The 25,315-nt window shown below is 34.1% G+C and overlaps 1 protein-coding gene across 3 annotated transcripts in view; it reads right to left on the reverse strand.

The window, feature by feature from the left end:
* LOC118186109 (glutamate receptor ionotropic, kainate 2-like) overlaps positions 1-25,315 on the reverse strand; it is a 550,727-nt gene that overhangs the window by 475,052 nt on the left and 50,360 nt on the right. The gene's annotated exons all lie outside the window — the stretch shown is intronic.

A 25,315-nucleotide genomic window follows, 5' to 3' on the forward strand; every position in this document is an offset into this window, starting at 1 on the left:
TGCGGTAAGGAGAGCAGAAAATCCTTTAAAACTGTTGATAACTTTTATCCAAAGTTAATGACATCAAGCATTCAGTGCTAATGAATGAACGTTGAACCACGTATGGAAGGGAATTTTTGCTTTGAAGAAATGAAATGGAAAAAAAATTAATATTACGCGCAAGAAGAAGCCGCTTTCTAGAAATACACGTTCGATCAAGGTTTATTGTATTTCATGTTTTTTATTTTATGTTATTCGTTTATGTGGAAGTGGTTTATTTAAATGAGTCCTTCTCCTGGTCCATTCTTTCTTTACATAACTATGGTTTTCTGAAATGCTTTAATTGCGTTTCTGAAAGGAGGATAAAATAATTACAAAATCAGGGTATTTTAACAATACTTTCATGTAAACAATGCTGTTTAAATTATGTTAGCAAATTTTGTTCGCATTTTCTCCTTTTAATTTATATTTATAACTAGCAGAAGTACCCGATGTCAGTTAAGTTAGATGGAGAGTAATGTATTTAACAACAGAGAGAACGATACCACTTTCTCTAATAGCGATGCAAAAAATAAGAGTCATAGTCATGTATTTTTCAGTCTGAAGCGATATGGAATCCACATACAAAATTTCGAGAGAAAAATAAATAAATTATGTCTCATTATATTAGCAACAATGGCACGCAGTTTCTAGTTCGTTTCGTCTTTCTAATCATGTGGTCGTAAAACCTCAAATTCCATCCAATATTTCACCTATATTCAATTTTAGTCGATTAAATATGGCAAAAATTTTATCATGACTGATCAGAAATCAATAACGCGAACAAGCTAGCAAACATACATTCTTCTTTATATACAGGGGTTGGACAAAAATATGGAAACACCTTTAAAATAACATGTTTCGTTGCTTAATATGGTGTAGGAAACCCGTTGGCATCCAAAACAGCTTGCAGTCTTCTCGGAATCAATAAATACAGTTCCTGTATGTTTGCCAAGGGAATATTATACCATTCTTCCTGCAAAACGGTGGCAAGTTCAGATAACGATGTTGGCGGTGGATAACGAGAACGCACTTTCCGTTCCAATGTAGACCACAAAGGTTCGATAATATTCAGGTCTGGTGACTGTGGTGGCCAGGGGAGATGGGACAACTCATCCTCGTGCTCAGAAAACCAGTCCTGGACAATGTGAGCTGTGTGAACAGAGGCTTTGTCGTCTTGGAAGACATCATCACCATCGGGGAACAAAGTTTGTACCATGGGATGAACTTGATCGGCCAAAATGTTCACATAAGTCTTGGCAGTCATGTGCCCTGACACAGTTATTATGGGGCTAGCAGAGAACCACGATATGGCTGCCCAAACCAACACAGAACCCCCGCCATGTTTCACTCTTGGCAACAAGCAGTCTGTATTATAGGCTTGAGATGGCGTTCTTCAGACGTAAACTCGGCCAGAAGTGGGAAACAATGTGAAAGAAGACTCCTCAGACCATATTACTTGCTTCCACTGCTCTATAGTCCAGGCTTTATGACTTAAACACCACCTTTTCCTGTTACGGGCATTAACATTACTGACGAGTGGCTTCTCAATTGCAGCACGGCCAGCAATTCCCTGTTTATGAAGCTCCCTTCTAATTGTTTTGGTACTCACAGGGTTCGGTAACACAACATTCATTTCAGCAGTAACTTTTGCAGCTGTGGTCTTATTTTTCGTCACAATTGCCCTTGATCGTTGTGCTAGCAAGCCGGCATCTCATCAAACTATCGCTTCAAGAATTGTCATCGTTTCGTCCAAGCCTTTGGTGGCAGTTGTTGGACCGGTTTTTTTCCTCTTTGCTACTGGGAGTTCAAGGGTGAAGGACGGGCTTCGGCCTGTCTCTTCACGGACTGTCTCTTCACCTACAGCCGTGTGACGATGCACGTTTAACTTTCCTGAAAAGTCCGATAACTGTAGTTTTTTTTATTGAATATCTTCATACTATATGCAGTTGCTGAAAATTCATCCTGGGTGGAATGATGATTTAGCACTAATATCATAAACGATCTTATTGTGCAATTTAAAACTCATCCATTGTCTATCGCCACGTGGTGACTGCTTCAAATTAATTCACTGGTAGAAGCTTCAAAATCAAAAGAAATTTCAAGATAAGTATATTCCGGGTCTACATATTTCTTCGATTCCAGATATTTCGTGATCTATAGAAAGTGATGCAAATGGATAGTGCTCTGTAGTATATCGATAAACGAATGGACGCTCTTTATTTATAGTAGGACTATAGTTATGATCTGATATTTAATTTTCTTGTTTATTTGTGTGAGCTCAGCAATAAAATTTTTTGATAGGAAAGATAAATAGTAGATGAATAACTTGTATTTTCTTCTTCAACTATCACGAAGTCTGGGGTAAGTACTTTATTTTGCTATCCTCTGTGGGTCACATATTTTATCCCTATCATTCGGGTTATTGCGGAAACAACGTGATGTACTCTTAATCATTGTTATAATTTCATCGCTGATAAAATCGATTATCACTTATACACCTGAATAATTATATTAAATATTTCTCATAGCTTGCAGAAATTAACACATTTTTCATTACATAAGAAATTAAAATATATAAGCATTTTTACTACATACAAATATTTTCACTACATATATCTCCTCTTCTTAACTAATATTTTCACCACATATGGTGCCGTGATATTATTTTTTACTGCATATCTCTTCTCAATAATATATTTTACTACATATGGTGCCGTTACAAAAGAAATAACTTAAAATCATTTAGTTCAGGTTGCGAATTCAAATAAAATGTGTGACCTATAGTATATTTGCTACACATATGATTTATATTGTTGAAAATTTATGATAAATGATAGGTAATATGCCATGAAAGAGTAATTCTATTTTGGATAATTCAAAAATTCAATTTCATATGTATTGTTATATATATGTGCATATTTACAGAAAAATTTAAGATATTTGAATCAAAGCTGATTTCAGTAATTTCATTGGATTGTGGTATGTAATGATAAAATAATGTTCAGAAGTATTAGTATCCAGAAGTGTTAAGGATCAATGTACTTATATTGCATCACTAATTTGATATATGCATGGTTAAAGTTACAGGAGATCCTAATTAATTACTAAATAAAAAAAAATACCTTAACTTTGCTATCTACTCTTATATGCATGTTTGGTAAATGTATATGTAAATTATCAGAGAGAGTGCTAAGTGTTTGTGTAAAATAATGTAGATCTCAATAACATTAAAATAGAAATAGCAGATTGTAAGTTAATGCAACATAAGTAACTATATTTCTTCATCCATGTCAAAGCTTAAAGGTAGATCTAACATTGCTATGGCAACTTCCCTAGCTTCTGCTCTGCCCACATTTAGTGGCAACTTATCTGAAAATGTAAATTTCTTTCTTGATCAAATAAATAGTGTTGCTAAATTAGAAAAATGGTCAGATGAAAAGAAAATAATCATTCTGAAAATAAACTGTAGGGATAAAGCTCTAGATTTCCTAATTAATGATCCAAGAGTGGCTAAGGAAAATAAATTTGAAAATTTAGAAAAATTATTAAAGAATAAATTTGCATGAGTTGAATCCTTTCAGGACATTCTACAGCAATTCTCAAACATTTCTCAAAAGTGTAACCAATCTGTTAGGGAATTAGCTGACGAGATCACTACAACAGCAACAAAATACATAAATGAAGATTCGGTTGAGGATTCTAGTTTACATAAATTAAAAGAAAAAATGAAGCTCACTAAATTTCTTGAGGCCCTCAGAACAGACATTAGGATTGAAGTTAAGAAATTAGGTCCATCTTCCTTTGATAAGGCTGTAGAATTGGCAAGTAATATAGAAAATGCATTGAATGATGAGAAAACATATTTGAACAGTATAAATGTTGAGCAAAATTTAGAGATTAATAATCTTCTCAAAGAAAGACTTGAACAGAATAAAATTATTCAGGAGCTAACAGATAAAGTAAATCAACTTTCTCAAAATAAGCCTATAAACACATCTTATACAAGAATAAATCACAATGCTTCTACATCTCAAAATTCTAGTAACTTTAATAGTGTATCTTGTCATATATGTAGCAAAAGACACTTAACAACAGATTGTTGGTATTTTCCTAGGCAAGACCAGCATAATTTTAGAAACAACACGTTCAGGGGACACAGACAATTTCGAAACACTTGGCGGAGGAACTATCATCCTTACAGAAATAATAGTCAATACAAAAAAGGTCAGAATAAGCATTTAAACTAGCTAAGGATTCTTGCCAGATATATTACAACAAAAATTTTAGACCCCTTGCAGGAATCCGCAGAGACTGGGGTTATAAAGAACACCTGTATAGACATCATAATCCAAAAAAGATCCAAAGTAACAACAATAATGTCCCAACACAAGTTTGCAAAAAATAAAAGATGTAATAATAGAAACTCAACCAAATTGTTGATGTCTTGTAACTCAGAAAATTCTAATTATCTGCCAATAATCAAACTTAAAATTGGTTCTCAGACTTATGAAGCTCTTCTTGATACTGGTGCAAATTTATCTTTAGTCCAACCAGATGTTATTGAGGAAATTAAACAATTCACTAAAGTTGAATTTGTTTCTCGGATGGTAAGAATAAAAACTATTGAAGATTCATGCATTCCTTACATGTCTGCAGTTAATTTAAAATTCAAAATTCAAAGTAAATGGTTCACTAATTTATTTTATGTCACCCAAAACAATTGGAATTCTACTTATCAGATAATCCTAGGTTATGACTTCATTCAAAGTAACAAAATTTTGTTAGATTCCATAAATAAGAAACTCATAGTAGATAATACTCATTTGGACTTTGAAGAAAATTATCCCAATAAAAAATTAAGCAACTCAGTTAATGTAAGAAGAAAAAATTGTAATTTAAACTCATTAAGAATGGTTTCTAATATAACTGTCCAGCCAGATCAATCTCAAATCATTTCTTTAGCTGTTCCTGAAGCTTTAAAACAATTTAAAGAAATTTTGCTTTCTCCAAAGCCATCACAAAATAAGTTCCATATCAATGAATCTTTACATATAGTTGATTGTCACAACCACATTCAAACTATTGTTGAAAACAACACCAATGAGAAATTAATTCTTAGAAAGAATTCTGTTATTGGAACTGCTGTGCCATTTCACTTTGAGGATATTGTTAGTCCCAAAAATCATGAGACTTTACAAATCAACACACTAAATCTGCAAGAAGTAATTAAACTTAGAAAAGAGGAATTAAATGTATCAGACTTTAAACTAGATCATTTAAATGAACAAGAAAAAAATGAAATGATAGAATTGCTAATGAATAACTATGCTGTGTTTTCAAAATCATATAATACTTTAGGATCTACTGATAAAGTTGTACCAGAATTTAAACTTCTTCACAATTTCCCAATTCAAACTAGACCTTAACCTATTCCTAAAATTGCAAAACAGTATGCTCAAGAAATTGCAAAATTATTAGAAGCAGGCATAATAGAACCCTCTTCTTCAAGTTATAGTTTTCCTGTAATATTTGTTATGAAAAAGAATTTACCTGGTGAAGATAAAAATGCACCAAAATTTCGTATGGTTGTAGATTATCGTCTATTAAACTGTATCACACAATCATACAAAATTTGTTTACCAAAAATTTCTGAGATTTTGCATAACATTGCTGGTAGGAAATTGTATTGTGTACTGGATTTGAAGTCAGCCTTTTTCCAGATCAATTTGCAGGCCTCTGATAAAGAAAAGTTGGCATTTTACACCGAACTGGGTAATTTTCATCTTTGTAGACTTCCCTTTGGAGCTCGCAATATTACATTATCAGGTTCAATGTTTCTTCTAACCTTCTTCGGAAACATACAATGACCTGACTAGAACAGAGAGCTTACTAAAGCTATGTTCACTAATTGTAGTAAGTAGACAGGATACAGACGAAGGGTATACAAAACCCTTTATTTTTTCTTTATATACAATGACTTCCGTACTTCGGAATACAATGACCCTCCACTCGGGGTCTAACTTAAAAGATATCAAAATAAAACTAAACTCTAATTTAACTTTAGAATAAGATTGGCCTTATAATAACAGAAAGCGTATGTAGCACAGAGACTGTGAACACTACAATACGTTTAATTTATCAAGAGGATTAAAACCTCTGGCCTGGAAGGCAAAGTAGCAACTGCGTAACTTCTAAGGTAAGCGGCCTGCTTCGAACTCACGGCTTCCTCTCTTCTGCTTGGCAAAAAGGCCACACTTAAATACTTGGCGTTCGCCAGACAACTTTGCATAAACTCCTTCACGCTTATAATTCTGGCCGGAAGTAGAAAATAAGAAGTGATAGTAAAGATTTAAAATAAAATAAACGTTAGTAAAACTTAAGATCCTTACATACTTCCCGCCAGAGTTAATTAGTTTGAAACTGAGGTCTAAAACGACCTTGTTGAAAACTTTTAGCTCTAGAAACTAACGCGAGGCCAAACTTTTACAATCATAACTTAGCTAGAAACTAAAAAATTTTAAAAGAAAGAAATTTGTTACAATAGCAGCTCCCGGAATATACAACAATCTTTTTTCTTTTTCATCTGTACTGCATCAAAACAGGAGCTTTATTCAATTCTGGTTCTTTCCAGAGACCTGGAAGGAAAACTAGTTTAATGAAATGTTACAGAATGACATTGCAAATAACATATAGAATATACTTTTCTTAACATTCTTATTTCATTCATGACTATTTTAATTATCTCTCCCCGTGCTCTCTGACATGTGTTGTAAAAACACCAAACACGAATGTGTTTCTGTCTATGTGTTCAACACTTCCTCCTACAATCAAAACACTAATGTGTTAAAATTCAACATACGAGACCTCTTAACACACCCTAATTTCAACTCTAGACCCTGAGGTACTATTCTGAAAGTGGCTAACTCTAAAGTGTAGCGTCAGAGAGCCTAACTACATCATTCAACCTTTAACACATATTCACCATGATTTAATCTTTACAGTCACACGAATAACAAATTTTTTAACATTACTTTCACTTTTACCATATCACGTTATTTCTAAACATTCAAAATAACAGTTCACATGTATACAAGAACATATCAAGATGCCGTTAATTTTACACATTTGAAAACATACATTAGTAGTACATTGTTAACTTCTATTCTTTTCAAAGCAAGTGCCAATTCTTTCTACATTGAAATAATACTACATTTCAAAAAGTCTTTCAGACTAAAACTTCTTTCTTGCTAGAATGTTTTAAATAAAATTTATACAATAACTTTTTACAATATTTAAGTCTTTATACAACGCTATTATTCATCAACTTTAGTTTTACACGCGAGTAATTGAAAAACATAATAAGAAAATCGGTCACAACTCATTTCTCGCCCTTTTGGCGATAAAGGTAGACCTCGCATGAGGTAAAACTTCTTGATATCTGCCACTTGCAGTAAGAATGAAAGATTAACTTAAGTTTGTAAAGTAACATAAAATTTTACTTATCTTTGTAATATTCAGACATCCTTTTCTGGGCCCAGTCTTTAAAGGTATAGGAGATAGTAGCTTGGTTGATCCTCCTTCTTGTACGGGCTCGCCCTTCAGTGCTTTCCTCTGGAAGCTTCCGTTTTTCACCACTACGGCCACCCTTGAACATCTTCCTTCTGTCCTCTGCTTGTGGTCTTGGCCGTTTGAAGGCAGCTGGTCTTGGTGGAACCGGGAAACTTCTGTCGTGATCCTGCTTGGACCTCGTTGTTGGCCGTTCAAATTTTTCTTGTACTTTTTCCTCCGCCGCCGATGGCCCTTCCGCAGTTCGGCGACTTTTGCTGCGGAGAGTTCTGTGGGATGAGTCAATCTTCCGTTTCACAGCCGGGTTATAGTTGCCGTCCTTTCTCCCGGTCTTTTCCACATACGTCGTCCTTCTCCCTTCTTCATTCTGGGGGTGTTCGTGAACTCTGTTTTTTGGACGGTGGAACGGCTTCATTTTCTTTGTACCTTCAATTTTTCCGCGGGGCAATTTTCTTTTCACTTGCTTCTGTCTCTCATTGGCTTGCCCTTGTGCTTGTCGTTTTCCCACCTCTGGAACTTGTACCTGCGGTGTCTGCCGTACCGGATCCTGCAAAAGATCTGAAAAGATTTGCATTTCATTACGGTCATAGAATGGTTTTATCTGGTCAATGTTTGCGGAACAGGTTTCACCATTTCTTGCCTTTAACACTACAACAGCGTGAGTTATTTTTTCTATAACATATGGTCCTTCAAAGCGTGGAAAAAATTTGGCAGTTTTATCTTCTGGTGCTGAAGAAAGTGAATGCTTAATTTTTAGTACTTCATCCCCTACTTCATAAGTTACTCCCCGTCGTTTCAAGTCATAATACAATTTTTGTTTTCTTTGTGCTACTTCCGTATTCTTTTTTGCTTCTTTTATTAGTTTTTCTATATCACCCATTTTAAATTCTGGGGCTCTTTGTTGCACATAAAATACTTTATCTAACGGTGTTATAACCTTTCTGCCTAGAAATAACTCAGCAGGAGTTTTTCCCGTTGTATCATGTTTTGCGGTCCTAAGGGCGAAAGCAAATTCATTGACATAGTTATCCCAGCTTTTATGAAAATTTTTAACATAACTACGGATAATTTTCACTATATTTCTGTTGACCCGTTCCGCTATATTTGATTGCGGCCGATACGGGACCATTTTTAAATGACGTATGCCCAGTTTTTGGCACATGTCTTCAAATACATTACTTACAAATTGAGGACCATTATCCGATATAACTTTTAGGGGCGCCCCGTATTTTAAAATATATTTATTTAAAATAGAATCAGTAACTAATTTCGCGGAGGCTCGTTTTAAGGGAACAATTTCGGTCCACTTACTAAAATGATCAACCATAACAAGGAGATAGCGACTTTTATTTAACTGACTCTTTGGGAAAGGGCCCAATAAATCGATGCCAATTATTTCATTTGGAAATTCGGATTTAATACTAGTTAGAAACCCGGCCGGGCGGAAATTAATATAATTAACTGCTTGACATGTTGGGCAGGACTGGACATACGCCCTTGTTAACTTTTGCAGTTCAGGAAAATAGACTGCCTCGCGTACGCGGATTCTTTAAATACTCATAAATGCTTGCAAACTCAGGATCCTTACCCAGTTCGGTTATTACAGTTTCTCGGGAATTTATTGTACATGCTGTGAGCATTGCCACCTTTACAGTATTACCTTCTTCATCTATTTTAATTCCGGATAGGGCATCTGATACGATATTTTCCTTTCCGGGGGTATGCTTGATTACCAGATTATATTCTTGTAGCTTGAGTGCCCATCTTATTAACCTTGGGGATAAATTTTTTCCAGAGTACAATCTAGTTACCGCCGCATGATCAGAATATACTGTTATCGGCGCCTTTCCAAAATAGACTCGGAACTTTTGCACTGCTAACAGAACTGCAAGTGCCTCTCTCTCGGTCGCGGAATAGTTTCTTTGTGTTTGATTTAAAGTTCGGCTAAAAAATGCTACTGGCTGCTGATTTTGCGAAAGTACCGCTCCTACCGCATAATCCGAAGCATCCGCTGAAATTTCTAAATTTTCATCCTTTTCAGGAAATTTCAACACAGGGGCTTGCATTAATGCTTGTTTTAATTTTTCGAAAGCACTATTGGCTTCGGCCGTCCACGAGAATCTTGCCTTTTTCCTTTTTAATTTTAACAATGGCTCAGCGATAGCCGCAAAATCTTTTATAAAGGACCTATAATATGAACAAAGTCCTAGAAAAGAAGAGAGCTTCTTTGCCGTGTTTGGAGTCGGATACTTTTGTACAGCGATTATTTTTGATTCATCTGTCTCGATCCCTTTTTGCGATATTTTGTAACCTAAATATTTTAATTCAGGGGCTGCAAATTTGCATTTTTCGACATTAACTTTTAGACCGGCCTCATTTAATAAAGAAAACACCTGTCTTAAATCCTGTACATGTTGGTCTAGATTATCACTAGTAATAATGATATCGTCTAAATAGATAAATGTAGACTTTCCGAGAACAGGTCTTAACACAATGTCCATGCATCGCTGAAATGTTGCTGGGGCGCCTGAAAGGCCAAACGGCATTCGCAAAAATGCATAAGTGCCAGACTTGGTTATAAAAGCAGTCTTAGGCACGTCCTCAGGCCTGATCCCTATTTGAAAATAACCATTCGTTAAGTCTAAAGTTGTCATAAATTTGGTTGATTTTATGTTCCTTAAAATTTCTTCTATAATCGGTAACGGATATACCGGATATTTCGTTATGGAATTTAATTTACGGTAATCAATAGCGAATCTCCACCTTTTTGGATGCTCCAAAGGATAATCATTATTTTTCTTACATAAAACCACCGGACTAGCATAACTACTTGAGATAGGCGTTACGATCTTTTTACGTAGCATATCGGTAATATGCCATTCTATAATTTTTTCCTTATTCTTATCATACCGGTATGGTTTTTGACGAACCGGCAATGCATCTCCGGTGTCAATACTATGGTTAGTAACCTGGGTAAATCCTGGAATATCACTAAATAAGGAAGCAAATTCACTTACCACTTGTCGGATTCTATCTTGCTCGTCATTAGGCAGGTGGTCGAGATTTAACCTTGGCGGTTCAACCTTTTCTACACGCACTGGTTTCATCGTCAGCTTAAGAGACGCTTCATTAAAATCCAGTGTAGCTTGTGCGTCTGAAAGAAAGTCTATTCCTAGTATTAAGTGTGCTTGCAAATTCTTTACTATAAAAAACATCACCTTTACTTGTTCGTCCTTGATACGGATGTACAAAGGTACTTTACCTACGCACTTACATTGTTCTCCTTGCGCCGCTAATACTGTTGTATTATCCGCATTATATATGCGGTATTTGCGAAAATACTTTCTAAAAAAGACTTCTGCCACACAGGAACACTGCGCGCCGGTATCCAGGAGTGCGGTGGCCGGGATATTATTTACCAAGACTTCAATCTTCGGAAGAGTTAAATTTTTCACCATTACTGTATTTAACTTGTAGGAAGAGGGGTTTTCGTGGCCTTCGGATTTCCGCACCCTCTCGTCAGCAGAAATCCGTTTTAGTTTAAATTATTTTTCCTTTCGGTGCTTTCCTTCTTTCTCCACTGGCCTTGAGACTTTTTTCCTGGGTTGCTATTGAACTGTCGACGTTCGCCGGCTGTTTTTGAATGCTCGGGTTTCCTTGCCCACTGATTCGCTTTTTCTCCGTAGCCATGTGCTTGAGTTTGCTGTAGTCTTGGCGTACCAAATTGGTTTCGCTGTTGATATTGGCGTCTTCTTTCGACGTCCGCCGTTCTTCTACTTTCAAACTGGATTGCTAGCTCAAATAATTTTTCCAGTGTAGTCGGATTTCTCAATTCAATAAAGTCTTGCACTTGGGGTAGTAACCTCGGCAAAATCACTTGAATTATTTCAGGATCCGGACGGTTTCCATACAAGAGCTTGAAAACGTGAATTTTTCTTAAAATAAAACTCGACATGTTTTCCATTCTTTGTTGATATATACTGAAAAGTTCTGTTTCTAATTTCGCACGATCCCTTACAACAGGGAAGGCTTTTAGTAGGGCAGTCTTGAAATTTTCGTAGGTATAGGTGGGACTTCCTGCTTGACCCAAGAGACTTCTGCCGATACATTTGAACCAGTTAAGCGCTTGGCCCCTCAAAGCGCTGGTAACTAAGGTAACTTTTTGAAACTCGTGCACGGGGTAGAGCATGAAGTGGTCATCCAATTTTTCCAAAAAACTGGTTACTTGTGAGTTTCCATTAAACGTTGCTTCTGGTTTCATCGAAGCGCGCATGGTCTGGACAATATACCCAAATCCTTCCAGGGCGGCAGCTGGCATTTCTGGATTCTGAGCTGTTTCTGCAGGCAGCACAGGTTCTTCTTGAAACTCGGCCATGGTTATTCTTCGTCGGGCGCCACTATCAGGTTCAATGTTTCTTCTAACCTTCTTCGGAAACATACAATGACCTGACTAGAACAGAGAGCTTACTAAAGCTATGTTCACTAATTGTAGTAAGTAGACAGGATACAGACGAAGGGTATACAAAACCCTTTATTTTTTCTTTATATACAATGACTTCCGTACTTCGGAATACAATGACCCTCCACTCGGGGTCTAACTTAAAAGATATCAAAATAAAACTAAACTCTAATTTAACTTTAGAATAAGATTGGCCTTATAATAACAGAAAGCGTATGTAGCACAGAGACTGTGAACACTACAATACGTTTAATTTATCAAGAGGATTAAAACCTCTGGCCTGGAAGGCAAAGTAGCAACTGCGTAACTTCTAAGGTAAGCGGCCTGCTTCGAACTCACGGCTTCCTCTCTTCTGCTTGGCAAAAAGGCCACACTTAAATACTTGGCGTTCGCCAGACAACTTTGCATAAACTCCTTCACGCTTATAATTCTGGCCGGAAGTAGAAAATAAGAAGTGATAGTAAAGATTTAAATTAAAATAAACGTTAGTAAAACTTAAGATCCTTACATCATCTGCTACAATAATAAGGTGTATGAATCTTTATTTTTCAAAATTTGGTATTCCAAAAGTAATTTTATCTGATAATGCTTCAAATTTTTGTTCAGCTGAATTTGAAAAATTTCTAAAATATCTCAATATTGAACATCGAAAAAGCTCCATTTATTATTTATATTTCCATACATTAATTTCAAAATGTTTAAATGACATTAAAGGTAGTAATGTTCAATTTTTTCTAGACAACATTACTATTGCAGCTGATAGTATGAGTGAGTTAAAAGTAATTCTTCAAAAAGTGTTTGATAGATTAAAATCATTTAATTTAACTCTAGATCCAGCTAAAGTGCAGCTCTGTAAATCTGAAATAACTTATTTAGGTTTCAATATTTCACAAGCAGGTTTTTCTCCTTCAGAAGAAAATATTTCAAAGGTTACAAGATTTCCTATTCCAAAGGATGTAAAACAAGTTCAGGCTTTTCTTGGCATCATGAACTATTTTAGACATTTAATCCATAATTTTGCTGAGATCACTCAGCCAATAGTACACTTAACTAAAAGACATGTTCCCTTTGTTTGGAATCAAGACTGCCAAGATGCTTTTGATAAATTACAATCAATAATGTTGGACAAACCAACTATAAGGAACATTGATGATAATCATGAGATATTTTTGATCACTGATGCTTCTAAAGTAGCTATGTGTGGTATTCTGTTACAAAAGATTGATGATAAATTCTTTCCTGTAGAATTTTATTCGAAACTTCTCACTCCTGCTGAGTCTAGATACCCATCGATCAGGCGTGAGCTTTATGCTATTTCTTCTTCTGTCAAGCATTTTTATGAACATTTATATGGCAAAAAATTTACTATTTTAACTGATGCTAAACCACTCACTTTTCATATGCAGCTGGATAAGCAGCCTGACATTGTTGCCAGATGGTTTTGTATTTACAAGATTTTGATTACTCTCTAAAACATATACCTGGTTTTTCCAATCCTGCAGATTTTCTTTCCAGAGTTCCTGAAGCATCTCATAGTGTAAACAATATCAACTTATTTCATTCAGACAATACTCAGTTAAGCATCCAAAATATAGTTAATCACCAAAGAAATGACAAAAATATTAAGGATATCTTAAGCCAAATTAACAATAGTAAACCTGATATTTGTGGAAAATATTTTATTGATAAAAAAAATGGTGTAGTAATGATAAAATTAAGACCTAGAGTGCATCATTTAAAGACAAGGCATTTCGAAAATAAAATTCTACTTCCAAATTCTTTAGTAAAACCTTGTTTAGAGATTGCTCATGCTCCGCATTTTGGTACTAGTAAAACTTATGAATTCATTAAGAAAAAGTATTTTTGGAAGGGCATGTTTTTAGATACAAAACACTTTTGTGAAAAATGTCAACAGTGTTTGGAGAATAAACCAAGGTCATGTAAAACAATTACAAGCAATATAAAAAAATCTGATTTAGCACCTGGAGAAATGTTAGCAATTGACATTGTGGGTAAATTGCCCAGATCACATGATGGCAAATTTTTCATTCTAACTATTATTGATCATTATTCAAGATATTTAGAAGCTATTCCTCTGTCAAATATTACATCTGCTACAATAATAAGGTGTATGAATCTTTATTTTTCAAAATTTGGTATTCCAAAAGTAATTTTATCTGATAATGCTTCAAATTTTTGTTCAGCTGAATTTGAAAAATTTCTAAAAGATCTCAATATTGAACATCGAAAAAGCTCCATTTATTATCCACAGTCTAATGGAATCATAGAAAGAGTTCATTGAACTATGAAAGAAAGCATAGCTTCTTTATCCAATAAGGTAATCGAATGGTCAGATAGATTAGCTTTTTTCAAACTATATTACAACAATTCTAAACACATAGTGACAGGTTTTACTCCCGCACAGTTATTTTTTGGGCGAGAACTCAATACACCTCTAGATACAAATAATGAACCGGCAACGGTAGATAATCCTTCACAATACTTGTCACGTCAGAGAGAACACATTAAAGCAACTAGAGAATTAGTGAAACAAAACGAAGAAAAATATTTTCAGTCTCAAAATAAAGTTGTTAAAGGCAGAGAACCACCAAAATTTAATATTGGAGATGAGGTATTTTTAAAGGCTTTACAACCACCTCATGCCTTTCAGCCAAAATTCAATGGACCTTTCAAAATAATAAAAATTTTTCGAAATAAAAACTACTTAATTCAAAACATCGAAGACCACAAAACTACAAAAATTCATTGTAGCAAATTATTTAAAAGAGTTGATCCAAGGTTCAATTTGATTAATTAAGAGCATTTATTTCATCGAGCTTGTTTTTCTTGTTCACTAAGTTAGAAAAAATAAATAAATAGAAGACATACACACATTTGTAAGTGTTAGGAATTTAGTGGATTTATTTCCAACAAAAAATTTTTTTTTGAGATTTCTTGATTAGTTTGGGTGTCGGTTGGCCACCTTCACTCATACGTTTGGTTGGCTGCAGGCTGGTCCGGGTTGACTAATGTCATGGAATTTACAAAAAAAAAAAAAAAAAAAAAAAGTATGCTGTACACTTAGTGATCATTACAAGTAACGAGCTAGACATGAAAATTGTGCTACTAAAACAAGCTTGAGTAGTAAAATATATATACATATATAACAATAATAAAAAGAGGAAGAAAATTAATGTGTTCAAAAAAAATGAAATTGTAGAGTAATTGGTCTAGATGAATTTAGTAATTTCAAGGGCAAATTGATGTCATCCAGAAGAATTTATAGAATCTGTATAATTAGAAACTTGTCAAAAAATGATCATTAATGCAGAGTTATGTTTAACAGTGAAAATGTATGAATGTAAAAATAGCTATTAGCTTACAATTTCCATTTACAAAGAGAAAATTGTAACTTGACTACAGACTATAATGAAAGTGTATGCTGTAACTATATGAGTAACTTGTATGATATGTATTAGTTATTAATTTTTGATTGTACTTCATATGTGTACCACTTATCCCAGACAGTGAAATTATGATAAAATAATTTTTGACTATTTTTCATTTGATTTAACTATTATACCAGATCATACTTGTAATGAGTGTTGTGCGTCAGTAAATTTATCGTGCAATGAACTGTGTTTCGGTGAAATTTATCATGCAGTGCTCAGCGTCAGTGAAGTGCATTTATCATGCAGTGTTCATGCGGTGATCTGTGCTTTTTCTTTGGCCGAAGGGAATGTGCTAGCAAGCCGGCATCTCATCAAACTATCGCTTCAAGAATTGTCATCGTTTCGTCCAAGCCTTTGGTGGCAGTTGTTGGACCGGTTTTTTTCCTCTTTGCTACTGGGAGTTCAAGGGTGAAGGACGGGCTTCGGCCTGTCTCTTCACGGACTGTCTCTTCACCTACAGCCGTGTGACGATGCACGTTTAACTTTCCTGAAAAGTCCGATAACTGTAGTTTTTTTTATTGAATATCTTCATACTATATGCAGTTGCTGAAAATTCATCCTGGGTAGAATGATGATTTAGCACTAATATCATAAACGATCTTATTGTGCAATTTAAAACTCATCCATTGTCTATCGCCACGTGGTGACTGCTTCAAATTAATTCACTGGTAGAAGCTTCAAAATCAAAAGAAATTTCAAGATAAGTGTATTCCGGGTCTACATATTTCTTCGATTCCAGATATTTCGTGATCTATAGAAAGTGATGCAAATGGATAGTGCTCTGTAGTATATCGATAAACGAATGGACGCTCTTTATTTATAGTAGGACTATAGTTATGATCTGATATTTAATTTTCTTGTTTATTTGTGTGAGCTCAGCAATAAAATTTTTTGATAGGAAAGATAAATAGTAGATGAATAACTTGCATTTTCTTCTTCAACTATCACGAAGTCTGGGGTAAGTACTTTATTTTGCTATCCTCTGTGGGTCACATATTTTATCCCTATCATTCGGGTTATTGCGGAAACAACGTGATGTACTCTTAATCATTGTTATAATTTCATCGCTGATAAAATCGATTATCACTTATACACCTGAATAATTATATTAAATATTTCTCATAGCTTGCAGAAATTAACACATTTTTCATTACATAAGAAATTAAAATATATAAGCATTTTTACTACATACAAATATTTTAACTACATATATCTCCTCTTCTTAATTATTATTTTCACCACATATGGTGCCGTAGAAATATTTTTACTACAATCGTCTGTCACGATCACTCAGGACACACTTTCGTCCGCGCTGTGATTTAGCAGATGATGTTTTTCCGCTTTTCAAATATGCGGAATAAATCTTCGATACAGTACCTCTTGAAACACTAAACACCTCGGCTACCTTGCTTAAGGAAGCACCTACCATACGTGATCCAACAATTTGCCCACGTTCGAAGTCTGTTAACTCTGACATAAGGCAATGACAACCTCACATAACAGTACTCCGACAACAACTGAACTGTTTAGCACATTTGCGAAGTTGTATAGGTGGCGTCAGTAGTCAAAAACGCCAGCGCCACCTACATATTATATTAAAATCAATCTTTCTTTTCAAACATGCATTTCACAAGGTGTTTCCATATTTTTGTCCATCCACTGTACATAGATTTTGTTAAACTTACAAATTTTTTATGAACAGACTTTGACTACGAGTTCAAAGCGAGCAGTAGCAACATTTTTCGAAATAAAGTATTTTTTTCCCCAACGCTCAAGACTCTTACCACTCGGAAAAATTAGTGTTTTCAGAGTTTTTTTTTTTTTTTTTTTTTTTTTTTTTTTTTTTTTTTGTTTGTTGTTGATGGTCTTATGCCGCGCTGTCGCTGTAGAGAGCGACGTTGCCGGCTCTGTGACTAAATATCCCGATAGGGCACAAGACGTTGAACAGTCTGGTCGGGCAGTGAGAAAGCGTCGGAAATGGGCAAAGGGGAGTGACCAGCGTCACAAGAAGAAAGAAAACCAAGAAAGCCGCTCGTATGGAGAAGGCTAAAGACAAATGCGTGTCTGGTAATGTTGTATCATGATAAGTGGGTGGTTAAAACATGAGAATAAGTCAGAGAAAAGTTTTATTATCTAAATCAGGTATCGTAAGAAATAACATACAATGCAAATACAAGACACATAAATAAAAGGTACAAATTATAGAATGTAACATATATTATATAATAAATATTTCAGTTGATTAAGTCATATATAGATGGAAAAAGTTGAAATGGCTTCCCACGAATTTTTGGAATCGGGAATAATGTATTTAATATTTGGCAACACTATTTTTACTTCCTTGTACGAAGTAAAAAGGAAATATAGTAATCGCGAAAAGTTTCAGGCAGCATATTTCAACGAAAATATCCATTTTGACCGCTATCGAATGTAATTTAACGATGTTTTTGCGTGATATCTGTTTGTAAGGACAGAATAAAATACTCTTTTACTCCAAAAAATTATAAAACTGCTTTAAAATGAATTCTGAAGAGAATTTTTCGTGGCGTCTGTACGAACGTATGTACGTACGTACGTACGTATCTCGCATAACTCATAAACGAGTAGCCTCAGAACGTTGAAATTTTGTATATAGGACTGCTATAACATGTAGTTGTGCACTTCGTATTCTGGTTGCAATCGGCCGCACCAAACGTATATATATATATTTATATATATATCCACTCTGTTACCCGGCTCAGTGATCTCAGTTTCTTTACTCTTATATCTTTGTAAATTGTATATTTTTTGCTTTAAAAATGATTTAATTATGTTGTTCTTATCTTCCGGTTAAGGTTTTTATGCCTTTAGTAAATCTGTGCGCAATAGTTTTATAATTATCAACAATTTTAAAGTTGTTTAAGTGCCGCTAAGCCTAATAATATTTTTTATGGCGGCCATTGCTTGTTTACATTTGAAACAGCAGAATAGTGGATTTGTTACCAATCTAGAGAAACTTAGCTTCGTAACAGCAAAGATAAACGCCTTCATTTATTATTGCCAATTAAATCATGCTTAATCCTTTCTGAAATTTTTTCGAGGAAATAAGTGTTTAAGATTTACTTCGTAATTTTTAATATAGATATTTTGAGTTTTTATGTATTTTTCCTTCTCGCGAAGTGAGAACTGAATTAATTGAATGAGAAATACTCAATCGTCTGTGAAGAACTGTTTCTTTTTTGTTTTGTTTGCTTAATTTCTTTTATACATCGTTCTAGCTTTAGTATAGTATTTGAATAGAACATGTGGCAACGATTAGATAATTCCATTCTTTAAATGATATAAATTTTGTGCATTATGAGTTATAATATGAACGAAATATAATACTGTTAAGTGAATCTAGCGCCAGAGTATCGCTATGGTAAACAAATACCATTTTTTTGTGAATTTTAAAGAATTTTAAAGAATGCACTTATTCTATTATGGTTTATGCGCTGCAAGCGAAGTAGATTTAATTCAATCCAATAAGTTTAAATGAAATGCAAGAAAAATGCGTAAAATTTAATATTCCGTACAAGGAAGTCATGTGGTGTACACATCAGATTTTTATTTCATCGTTAAGCTTAGAAATGTTTTATTAACGAACTCTACGATTTAAAAGCGAGCAGCGGCAACACGTCTCGAAATAAAGCAGATTTTTATTTCCAGAGTGCGAGACTGTTGCTACTTGGAAAAATGAGGGCGAAAATTAGCGTCTTCAGAGTTTTTAATTAATATTTCTGATTTTAGCTATTTTTCGTTTGGAGAACGTTCGACGTCGACCTTTTCCAGGACACAGAAAAGAATTGTAGAAACGTTTGTGATGATAGCTGTAGTAGTGACTGTGTTAATTGCTAACAAACGCACAAACACACAGATATTTTACTTTATATATATATAATAGCATAACGTTTGCTCATATTTTTCTCTCCCCCAAAACAAGTGCTTACTTACGCTTTGTCATGGTTTTTTAGAGCACTGTAATGTAAAGCAAAAAGCAGGTTATTTGAATTGCAGCTATCCAAACGACACAATTAACCCAATTTTCAGCTTCAAATTCATACCAAATATCAGAAGATGAAATCTTAAGACATAAAGTAAAACTATTCCTAAGGAATTGCAAACTGTTATGGCTAGGTAATAGCAGAATAAAGACTAATTTATCCATTTCAATTGATACGTCTAAAAAGAATAATCTATTCGACGTTTGTTACAAAAATTTTAAAAGATCAATTAATCTTACTTAAGATTTAGTCATTGTAAATCAGTTCCAAGAATCGCTGGCCCGATTTCTGGCTTTGCACGGCCCACGATTTCTGTTACAAATATTATTGTATCTGGCCCGTTAACTGTTTAAATTTCAGCAGCAAATATTCGTAGTAAAAATGTTTGTAAAAATTATTATTTTCATACGTTTGACGCGTTGTTTACACTTTTTACTGTAATTTTCACCTTTTTTTTTCCTATAGGATTTACATTTATCTTCCGTCGTTTGTCGCTAACCGGTAGTCGTAGCTTTGGCGCTAGTCTCAATCTTATGTTGCTGTCAGTTTTACGACGTTCACTGCTGCTGTATGCCAGTTTCCACTGGTAATTTGCCAGTCTCCACTGCTGTAATTGGCCAATTTCCACTTTCCAGCTGATCTCAAATCATTTTTGAATATGCTTCGACTCTGGAAAAGGCAATACTTACCATTTTCTCACGCTTACGAACCTCAAAAATGATTTTCATTATCGTTTGCGAATGAATCGTTTGCGGGTAAGTTGAAAACTTTTAATCAAGAATCCAATACTAAGTTTAATGACTTTAAAACAAGAAGCAAACTAGCGCATTGTCGTTCTTCATTTGATGCTGATGTCGAAAAAGCAGCATTTTCTTTGCAAAGGGAATAAATCAAACTACAAGGGAACCATTTTCTGAAGGCAAAAGTCAAGAATATCAACTATTATGACAATTATTTTCCATTTGATTACTTTCAGCATCTATTAATGCAAGAAGACTTTTTCAAAAATGAGGTTTGTGAAATCTGCGAAAAAGACGCAAATTACTGGTGCGCACCTTAAAGACACGCTGCTAGTTTCAATGTTGGCAATATTGACGGATATTGAACAATTTGTATCAATCATAAAATGGCAATAGCTACATTGAAAAATGTCTTTTTATTTAAGAAAAAAAATCTTACATTTTACTTGATGTTTTTATATAGTTTAGTATGAGCTTTTATATGGTTCTTGTCAAGATTATGTGCGGAAATGTTTATCATTGGGAAAAAGTTAATAGAGAACTTAAACAAATTAATAGGGAAGAATTTTTTATATATTCACTGTAAATGAATCGTATAATATTCTCGCTTGCGTAATATTTATAATTTATTATCCGGCACGGAGTTCTGTTAACATTACACATGCCAAATACACATACCTGCTGTATATAAAAATATTATATGTTGTTTGATAGGTTGGAAGGACGTTAAAGTGGTTATTGTCACAAGTGGTCCTTACAATTGCGCAAAATCAGTAGGAAACAATTTAAGAGTAACTCAAAATATCCGAACACTGGTATATTCCGAATAATTCGGATATGCTGTCTCCTTCCATTGGTATTAATCTTAATAAAATTATATCATTAAATTTTGCGTTTAGAATTCCAATTAGTATTACACAAAATGAACTAAGTGAAGCATATAAGAAGACGAGCTTAAAGTAAGTTGTAAATTTCTAACTTTTATTAATAAGAGATAGCATTCTTTTTCACAATTTACTTTTAGTATTTGATCGTACTTAGATGACTAGTATTTTCTTTTCGTTTCGTATAATAAACGAAGCATGTCAAAATGAACAGACACATGGGACCACAAAGGCTCGACAGAGTACTCTAGGGAATTAAAAAAGATGGGTCGAAATAAAAACTTTTTTCCGCTTGAATAATTTATTCTAGCGTAACTTTTCCATCCAAACAAAAAAATAAAAAAAAAAGTTAATTATTTCCTATTTTTTTCGAGTTAAAATTAAACTGTGAGGATCTAGAAAATCTAACTTATACCCAAAAATTAAAACGTAGATCTTTTTTTAAAACGTTGCTTATTTATTTAGCGTAGATAGAAAGATTTAATTAGTTTTTCACCCAAGGTTAGTAATGCGTGCTTAAGTTCTTAAAATTAAATTCTGCTAAATTGTTTTCATTCTGCCTGCTCTGATAGCGATGTTTCTTGACACAGATTTCCAATTTTAATTTTTCAGAACACTGTTATTTTTAACTCTATAAATAATTTTTCGATTAGACGTTACAGCAGAATGGTACTTAGCTTAATATAACAAACGTGAATATAGTTTACCTGGAATGATAATTTGAATAAAGAATAAAAATGTCTGGAATATACCCATTTAAACGAATTTTAAGAGAGAAAGCTTATTTTAAGGAATTTTTAAGTACAAATTTTGGTGGTTATAACCATTAAATCTACAGTTAATGCGTAGAAAACCAGTGGACGAATGGAAAAGATTGCTAAACCCTAGAAGTTTGTTTCGAGCCTCCCATGCGGTATAGTGGTTAGGGAAGCCTACTGCGGTACCGAAGAGCCGGATATTAGATATTTGATATATTATATTTCCTGGGTAGATATTTGTAAATGTATAGTGTCCGTGCGGCATGGGGGCATTCTAAATAAGCGGTGAGCCGAAAGTCCTCTCGGGAAGTTGGTGATAGAGGAACAAGGATGGGAGACTCTCGGTCCCGTCTCTTGGGGTGCTCTTCATCAAAATTGAGAGCGAACAATCATCCTTATGGTACTCAAGGCTCTTGCCGCCGACAGGCGTAATCTTGCATTCTTTGCCACGATGAATTTCATGGACTTGCTCTGATGTTACTGACAAACAAGTAAGATAAGTAATAACACAACATAACAACAGTTTGATCTGGATTCGTCTCCTGGAGAACAGGAAGGCTGTTAGGCATTTTTACAGTTTCTCTGTGTGTAACAGGAATACGAGGGAATTTTCCTTAGTACGTCTCCCATAGTGCACTGTATTTTACTGTAAATGTTAATCGTCCTAACTGATACAGTGGTTAAAGCTGCTGTTCACCTTATCCGGCTTCGAAACCCGTATAATACTACTAGACAAATCGCGAGTTATCGCTATGGATTAAACAACTCATAAAATAGGGAAGTAGGTTGAGTCATTTTTAACTCTTTGCACGAAAGAAAAGAAGTAATGTGATTGCGAAAAATTTCGGGCATCGTATTTCAACGGAAATATCCGTTTTGATCGCTCTCGATTCCATTTGAACAACGCTTATGCGTTACATCTGTACATACGGACATAATAAAGGACTCTTTTTCCCAAAACGGATTGTGGAATAGATTTAAAATAATTCAGAAGAGAGTTTTTCCTGACGTCTGTACGTACGTGGGTATGTATGTATGTATCTCGCATAACTTAAAAACGAGTGGTCTCAAAATATTGAAATTTTGAATATGGAACTGCTATCGCATGTAGATGTGCACCTCCCGTTTTGGTTGCAATCGGTCGTACAAAAAGTGCATATATATATATATATATTTGTAATAATAAAATTCCATAGTCAAGAATACACTTAAAGTTCTAACTGTATGTTCTTTTAATTTTTAATGGCGACGTTCTCTTATTTGAAAGTACGTGGAATTAAATCCACAGCCCCGTAGTCAAGTTGTTTTTCCCGCCTTTTCTACAAGTACAGTTATAGAATGTTCTCGAAATATTTAAAGCGAACTGGATTGGCTGACTAGGCTGACGTCATTTCTTGGAAGCTCCGCCTTTCTAGAGGCTATAAAATGACTCCCAAAAAGAATATCGGGGCTTTTTCTTAAATGTCACGATGCAGGAAACTTCATACAAAAAGTTATTAGTAATTCTTTTTATTTACTCCGGATATCTGATTTTTGTAACTGCTATTTCTCCTGAGTAATAAAAAATGGATCCTGTTTTTTTAAACTTATCGTCTGATTATTTAAGCTACGACTAAAGCTGATACATCACATATTATATATATACATATATATACTTTATTACCCGGCCCGGTAAGCTAAGTTTTTTGGTTATGTTGTTAAACTGCGCATATTTTGCTTTAAAAATTATTAAATTATATTGTTCCTTATGTTCCTGTTAAGATTTATATCAATCTGATTGCAGTAGTTGTAGAAATATCAGCAAGTTGTTTAATCTTCCCTAAGCCTAATGACATCGCCAATTGTTTACATTTCAAACTTAGTAGCATAGTGAATTAAGTCAGTTTCTGAACCACGTTCAGTGCCGCTTTTCCACGTGGAGCCAAACGTTTTGTGCACCGAAAGGTAGGTATGTCTTCTGTCCGATTTTAATTAATTTAAACTCTAATTTTAATTGTAAAAATTGTTTTCTTAATGGTTTTTAATTCTATTCGGTGTTTTAGGTTTTTCTGTTTTTTTACAATTTTTAATGAAGATGTTTTGAGTTTTTATGCATTTTTTTCCTGACCGCGAAGTGAGAACTGAATAGACTGAATGAGAAATATACTTCGGCGAATGAAATTCGGCGAAATAAGATTAAATGAAGTGCAGCAAAAATATACATAATTTAATAGGCCGTACAAGGAATCATGTCATGTCCACATTAGATTTTTTAATTAATCATAATACAACAGAACATTCGCAACATATGCTGCAGACGAAACTCTCAACACTTGATATTTCAGTTAACGCAGCAGACATTTGCATTCCAGCGTTGATAAAGTTATCTAAGACTACACGTTGAATCATGAACAGATTAAAAACAATCATGAACAGATTAAAAATAAGATGGTTCAGAAATTTTACCGGCTAGCAAAAATGCTAGATCCAGAATAAAATTTGTAAGCTTATAACTTGTGTAATTTTTGAAAGATTGTTAAATATTTAAATAAACAAGAGAACATTTATTCCCATATCTTCAATATATCAGCCATAGAATGCATATTTAACCATTATTACCCTAATGATTGTTATTTTTGTAGATTCTAAAATTTAACCTAAGAATTCTGAGAAAGATATTCTTATTGGTTCTAATATGCTAATACACTTGTACTCACATTTTCGCATTTTCTACTCAGAATTAAACATCAGCTTTACAAATCTGCTAAACCAAACCTCAATACTTTCGATATTACAAGAATGTTTATTCGTAACAAATTAATTTGTCATGGAACCTCTCACACAGAATCCATTAATACAGAAGTAACAGAAACATATGCAATAGGAAATCAAAACCACTGCGGCTATTCTAGCGTCGTTTATCACTGAAGAATCATCAATTTGCAAATGTTGCATTGGAGGGAAATTACTTGAGGGGAAAAGTCTGCTATTTTTCAAATTATTCTCTTCAGCTTATTTTGCACATCGCAAACGAAACTGATTTGCTTGTACTTGGGAATGGGATCATAAATGTATTCGCTTTCAAAAATCATTTAGCATTCTTTACTGGCAAAGAAATTTAAACATAAAATAGTTCTCAAACTATAGGTATTTTATATAAAATTCTAATGTTTTGAAAAATTACATGCTTATTCAGTTTAGGGTGGTAAAATAGGTTTAAACATTTAGCAATATTTTCGCATTAATTTCAAATTAAAATGTTCAAAACTCGCGAAACAAACAATCATGATCCAGTTTTTCCAATTAGGTTGGTTAAAAAATAATTGCAACGTATCACGATGCACTCGTTGTGTATCTTTCTTGAAAAGAATAAAGGTATAAAAGGAAACAGATTTCTATTTTTGGTACAAGAGAGAAGAGCGATGAAAACTGTG

This window comes from Stegodyphus dumicola, chromosome 2 (assembly GCF_044657685.1).
Source record: "Stegodyphus dumicola isolate Sdum_Otavi_A_Nest chromosome 2, ASM4465768v1".
Taxonomy (NCBI): Eukaryota; Metazoa; Arthropoda; class Arachnida; order Araneae; family Eresidae; genus Stegodyphus; species Stegodyphus dumicola.